Source organism: Atractosteus spatula, chromosome 4, assembly GCF_055471065.1.
Source record: "Atractosteus spatula isolate fAtrSpa1 chromosome 4, fAtrSpa1.hap1, whole genome shotgun sequence".
NCBI lineage: Eukaryota > Metazoa > Chordata > Actinopteri > Semionotiformes > Lepisosteidae > Atractosteus > Atractosteus spatula.
In genome coordinates, this window is record NC_142709.1 from 21,069,624 (window position 1) to 21,076,165 (window position 6,542).

Genomic DNA, 6,542 nt, shown 5'->3' on the forward strand with positions numbered 1-6,542 from the left:
TCTTATATACAGTATATCAAAGGAAGAAGTTTTGTTTTACCGCTTCATGGGTATTCGTCTTGCCCTTTTGATATGTAGCATGAGTTGACCAGTTGGTCCTGTCCCAAGTCCTGTCCTTTGATGTGTAGCTGTAATTGTTGTAGCTGATTAAGATATGTTAAGAAAGCCAACATATTACACAATGTGCTTGAATTAATATTGCAGTGTTAAATACAGATAAATTATATATATATATTTTCCATCAATAATATATATATATAAGTGTTTTATGTTCTACTTTAGTCCCTCCTGTTATCCAACCAGTGAAAGCACGGGTAGGTTATAAGGCATAGCTTGTTTGAGATATCGACTGGTTGGCAGTGTTAGGTAGGAAGACTGAGGTACGGGCAGAGACAAAGGTAAAGTGTAACTTCTTGTTAAGCTTTCACATAATACAACACAAACAAGTATTATATGCCACCAGTAAAATTAATACTCCACAAATTCCACACACAAACCAGTCCCACCAGGTGCCATAGTAAAACTTTTTGTTTACTGTATGTTCCAAGGCCCATGCCGTTTATTGAGCTGCATTAATGGCAATCTTAGCACGTTGTGTGAGACCTTGGATTAAAATGGTGTCCTTTTGTATTGTCTGTATCATCTCTTGTAAAAGTTTAGAGTTGGCCTCTGTAAGGGTATCTTCCCACCATGGACTGATAACTTGGTGTTTAGGGAATGGGGGAACATGCAGTTCTCCCATTGTGAGGGGGTCCAGTATTTCAATACAGAAGGAGCGGTTAGTCGCAGGGCAGTGTAGATGTCCATAAAGAAAGCTTGTTTGGCTGCTGATTATACACCACTGTGTTCCACCGACTTGCCACATGCCTTCACCCTTGGCTAGTGGTATCCAGTCCCATGTCACCATTTCATTGAGATGGAACGGTCTCATGTGGAACAGGTACATAGCACCCATGAAGGACTCTCATGACAACAGTCGGAGGTCGACACGTAGGTGATGTTGGGGGTCTGTCTGATGTATCCCTTTCTACCCAATCGCAATACGTGATCACCTATTACTCTGCCCATGGACTGGAATCAGGAGACCGCAAAAGTCATACTTGGGAGATATTGTGGCCAGATTAGGTCAAAGGTGACGGTCCCAGCTAAAGAAGGTTTGTTTAGTACCGACCTGGCAGTTATTAATTCATCGTAATGGGGTGATTGAGCTTCAGGAGAGTTGAACCATTCTGAGACTATAGCTCGCACATCTTGTAAAGCATGATTGGGAATTTGGCCAAGCTTAAGTTCCATCAGATCCTGATTAACTCTACAGACTAAATCTTGAGCATAATCTAAGCAGGCCTGATGGTAATTGATATACCTGGAATGCTGATAGACTGTGGTGGCTAAACTAAGCACCGATTTGGACTGGAGTGTAAGGGCGGCTAATGTAGAGTCACCACCATTTGCTAATTCCTGGATGCCCTGTGCGGCGGCTTTGGCAATCCATTCAGAATAACCCTTTTCACTCCACAGAGCAAAAGAGTTACTGATAGAATTTGCGGTACCAAAACCACCTAGAACGGTATCCAGGAGGTCTCTTTTCTTATGTCTTTGTGCCTGTCTGCTAGCCCTGTCCATGCTCATCTGCAGCTGAGACTTGGCCCAGTCTCTAGCGTCGGACATGTTACCACATTCAATATTTAAAACAGACAAAATAGTAGATACATTATATACAATCCTCTGTGTTACCAAGTGGGAGTTTTGAATCATATGCTTCGTTGTGGGTTCTATAATAATCCCATGGTCAGGTGATGGGACTTGCGAGGGGCACCTGGTGTGCGTTGTATTTAGAGGAATATGCACTAGGACACCAGGGAAGGTATATTTTGGGAGTGGTTCCCTGAGTCTTTTTGGGGTTTCGGGTTTCACGTCTGTGACGAACTGATAGGAGGGACGACAGTGAGGCCGTTCTTTACCCTTTACCCATTTTCCAAGTCCCAGGCCTCCTCCACCCTGAAGGTCAGGAGTTTCGAGAATGCTCCCACTATGTTTCTCCCAGTCCCATACACACTCTGAACAGTATGAGACATTTTTACATACAGATATAGGGGTCAGTCTGTTAGACTCCGTGCTCCAGAGGCATGACTTCTTGTCTGTGAGCAGCCACATTCCTTTAGAGTGATTGTTGTATGGAGTCAGTGTTACCCATCCCCAGCGTTCCTGAGGTCCCTCTCTCTTTGGCAATTGAATGTATTGTCCTTCTTTGAGGCATTGTGTTTTTGAAATCCTAGTGACCCTGGGATACCACACATGAATTCCCTGGGTTGCCTGGAACATCAAGGCCAGAAGCGGGACAGGTAGTTTCATCCTAGAGCTGAGGGTTTTTCCAGGACACCTGAAATGAAATAATTTAGACACCGCCTATCCACCCTCCTGTTGGAAGAAACAGAACATGGTTTATAAGGTTTGATCTGTGTCCAATGTTTCCACCTACTACCTCCCGGGAGATCTAAACATACGCATGTATCACTGGTAAGCACTACTGTGTGTGGGCCGGTCCATCATGGTTCGAAACCAGTCCTTTGATGTAGGATTTTTACTAAGACTTTATCCCCAATATCTGGAAGACTAAGAGCAGAGCCTGACTCTGCAACTCTCTGATCTTCTAGTTTTTGTTGTTCTTGTGCTATGTCTTTCAGACTTTTCAGCTGTTGGCAGAGCCTAACCAGATATTGGCGCAACCTGTCTCGGAAAGAGCCAGTTTCTCCTTGGGCTGTTAGAACGCCTTCCGGAAACCTCATGGCCCTACCTGTCATTAATTCAAATGGGGTGAGCTTAATTATGCGGTTCGGGGTAGCTCTGAGCCGCATCAGGATGGCAGGCAGGGTGTCAACTCAACCCTTGCCAGTTTCCGCAATGGCTTTAGCTAATGCTGTTTTTAGCGTTCTGTTCATGCGCTCCACCATCCCTGAACTCTGTGGATGATATGGGACATGAAAACGCTGTTTGACCCCAAGCAACTGACAGGCTTGCTTCATCACTTTACCAGTGAAATGGGTGCCCTGATCTGAATCCATTTGAAGGGGGACACCCCAGCGTGGAATTAGTTCCTCTGCTAGAATTCTGGCTGCTGTTTGTGCAGTACAATCCTGTGTTGGGAAAGCTTCCACCCACCTTGTGAAATGATCTAGAATTAACAGACAATATGTTTTCCCCTTATCCTTGGGTAGAGGACCCGTAAAATCTATCTGAATATTTTCCCATGGTCCCTGAAGATGTGGTTGGTGTGCTAATTTGATTTTAATAGGTTTCCCAGGGTTATGTTAAGCACACAGTAGAACATAAAACACTTATATATATATTATTGATGGAAAATATACATATATAATTTAGCTGTATTCAACACTGCAGTATTAATTCAAGCACATTGTGTAATATGTCGGCTTTCTTAACATATCTTAAGCAGCTCCAACAATTACAGCTACACATCAAAGGACAGGACTTGGGACAGGACTTAGCAGGTCTACTCATGCTACATACCAAAGGACAGCTACACATCAAAGGACAGGACTTGGGACAGGACCAACTGGTCAACTCATGCTACATATCAAAAGGGCAAGACGAATACCCATGAAGCGGTAAAACAAAACTTCTTCCTTTGATATACTGTATATAAGAGCTGGGAAACCCTTGCAGTTTCGTCTGTTCTGAGGGGCAGACCCAACGCGTGTTGATGTCATTATTGAGCTCAATAAAACAACTGAATCCATGCAAGACTGTGTCCTGCTCCTTTGATGAAGGATTTCCCACAACAATATCAAGATTAGCAAATATTAACAATGGCATCCTCCTGGTCTGATAGTATTTTTGTTATGCATTGAATGTCAAATTCATAAGCATGGTGTAAATGTTTAATGCTATGCTGGTAATTCACAACATTTTACCTAATGTCTGAGTGAATCACTTGTCATAAAAAACTCTGAAGATCTATGTGGTATTTTTACCAAATATATATATATAAATGTATATCTGAATTCTGATATTGATGAGGGGAGACACTATGGCAACAACAAAGATTTATTGTTGTGCTTTGTTAAGGCTTCGTGTCATTTTGTTGTCATTTGTGCAATGAACATAAGTTCAGCATAATATTAAGGAATAAGTGGATCTCTGCTGGAGATATCTTATAGGATATCTCCAGGAAAAAGATTTAATTTCAGTATAATCTTTTTTTTAATGCAGACAAGATCAATGTATGTGGTGTGGTATTACGCAGGGGTGTGTTTAGTGTGGAGGTGGAGCTTTAGATGAAAGGCGACACATTGCCTTAGTAGCCACAGCTGTTCTGGCTGCCTGAGGATAAGCGACAGCTGTGAGGGCTCTATAAAAGCACACTGAACACCCCCCTAAGGGCTGAGCAGGGCAAATCCCAGAAGGAGAGGAACTTTCACTGGCAGTCCCAGAAGGGATTGTATCCAAGTGTAAGGCTGTCATTTTTCTTTATTTTTTTTTCTTTTTGCTCATCCTATCAGGTATCTCTGTCGGGGCAGGCTGACATTTTTCACACATTAAGTTTTTATTTTGTTTTGGCCTTGCACTCCCTTTTCATCCAGGCTGGATCCCATTAAATAGGGTAAGTACAGCCTGGATTTCGTGATGCAGAGAGGCAGGTTTTTCTTTTTGTCTTTTGTTCTTATTTTTTACCTTCTTTGTGTTATTTTTGGTTCTCGCTAACCTCACACTGGTGCTTCCGTCTCTCAGTTAGGTGAGTCAACTTTTAACCGCTGTTCGCTCTTCCCACTCCCACGATGTTACAGTGAATACAAATTAATAATTCAGTGGTCTTTGATTATGCATGATTATGATATTACTGGAATAGAAGATTTTTAAACTTTTGGTACCGTCTACTAAATTTCAGAAGCAATAGCAATATGGGAAAGCATGCAGTTTTGAAACAAATGCTAAATTACTCTTTTAAAATGTTAATATCATGGAATGGTAACCCCTTTTGCTTTTTTGCATGACAGTCCCACTTAGCAATTATAAATGTTGCTAGGAACCTTCTTCTTTTGATGCAGGCCTTTTCATCTCAAGAACCACCAGTAGAGCCACAGACCAGACAAAGTTAGTATTTCTTAAGTGCCCTTTTCATTCTCTAGCAATTACAAAATCCTACAGTATCTATCCAATTTCCAGAACCCATGACACAAACTCTTCAAGTAGCAAACATTCAAGTACTCCGTTGGAACCCAGTTACCATAACAAATATCTCAAATATACAGTCCAGCAGTTCTGTCCTCCATGTATCTCCTAAATTGGTTCTTTGGTATCTTCTTCAGCCCAGGCATTCTGAACAAGGTGTCCCCGGTGTCCTCCCTAACCACTCTTTTTTCAGCTCATTTTTTATTAAAGCTCCTTTAACCAGGTTTCTTATGTTCTTTTTCAGCTGACCATTTTCAGTCTGAGTTTTTTTTTGGTATTGTCTCAGATAGGGGCAGTTGATTGTCCAGTTGGTTATAAGAGGAAGCTTGGCAAAACAATGATGAGTTGTTTGAGAGCTGTTTGTATGCAGATCTCCGGGTATTATAGCACCCTATCAGTCTTTTATTTCCTTCCTTGACCTCCTCTGCCCAAGGTCTAGTCCAAACTGGTTCGGCACCACTTGACACTTCTATGTCAAACTGTGGAAACTGAGCAAATATTGTGTTCCTTTATCTTTGTTAATTACTTCCTGCCCTACTGTCTGCATTTGACAATTTTGATTATGGGGACGAAACAAACACACTGATACTGACACAATCACTGGCCACTATATGCAAACTCAATTAATCACAGTCCTTAAGCCTTTTCCCTTCTTCAGTCTTGGCACTCTGTGACATTAACACAGCGTTTATGACTACTATATAAATAGAACACATTAATTAATCAGGATTGTGAAAGACAGGAGAAAATGCAGATCTTTCCTTAAAATTCAGCTCAGAGGTTTTAGCTGGCATTTGGATACTGATAAGAGAATTTACTGATGATATGATTTGTTTTGCAAGGTCTCTGTAAAAGTGACACATGGTGATGTTTATCATTTTAGAGGTTATGGAAATTAACATAACATAAAATTTACAACCACTAATTGAACAACTATTTTTATATTTTGCTTTGAAGTAAAGTACATCCTATGATTAACAAATGTGAGGTCTATGATATATAATTTACTCTCACTAGCAGTCACTAACAGAATATTTAATATAAGTTTATAGTGAACATTCAGATGCATGATTAGATTATTTAATTGTAATTGGAAATTTTGTTCTGGCTGAATATACAGATGAGAAACAGTTTCAATTTCTAAATGTCTGTCAGTTTAATAGAAAAGATATAAAAGTAATGGGGTTCAATTTAATGAAAGCTTTTACGATGCGTTCAATTCACCATATGAATTGAGAGGGAAAGTGGAATTCATTTTCACTTTCATTTTTCTTGTATTAGCTATATAGTAAACGTAAATATACTAGCATAAAGATTTCAGTAATAATACAGTTGAAATAGATATAGGTAAAGAA

General features: G+C 40.5%; 1 pseudogene; it reads right to left on the minus strand.

The window, feature by feature from the left end:
- The window catches only part of LOC148836012 (uncharacterized), a 71,620-nt pseudogene extending 69,268 nt beyond the window's left edge, over positions 1–2,352 (minus strand).
- Positions 2,353–6,542: the final 4,190 nt, after the last annotated feature.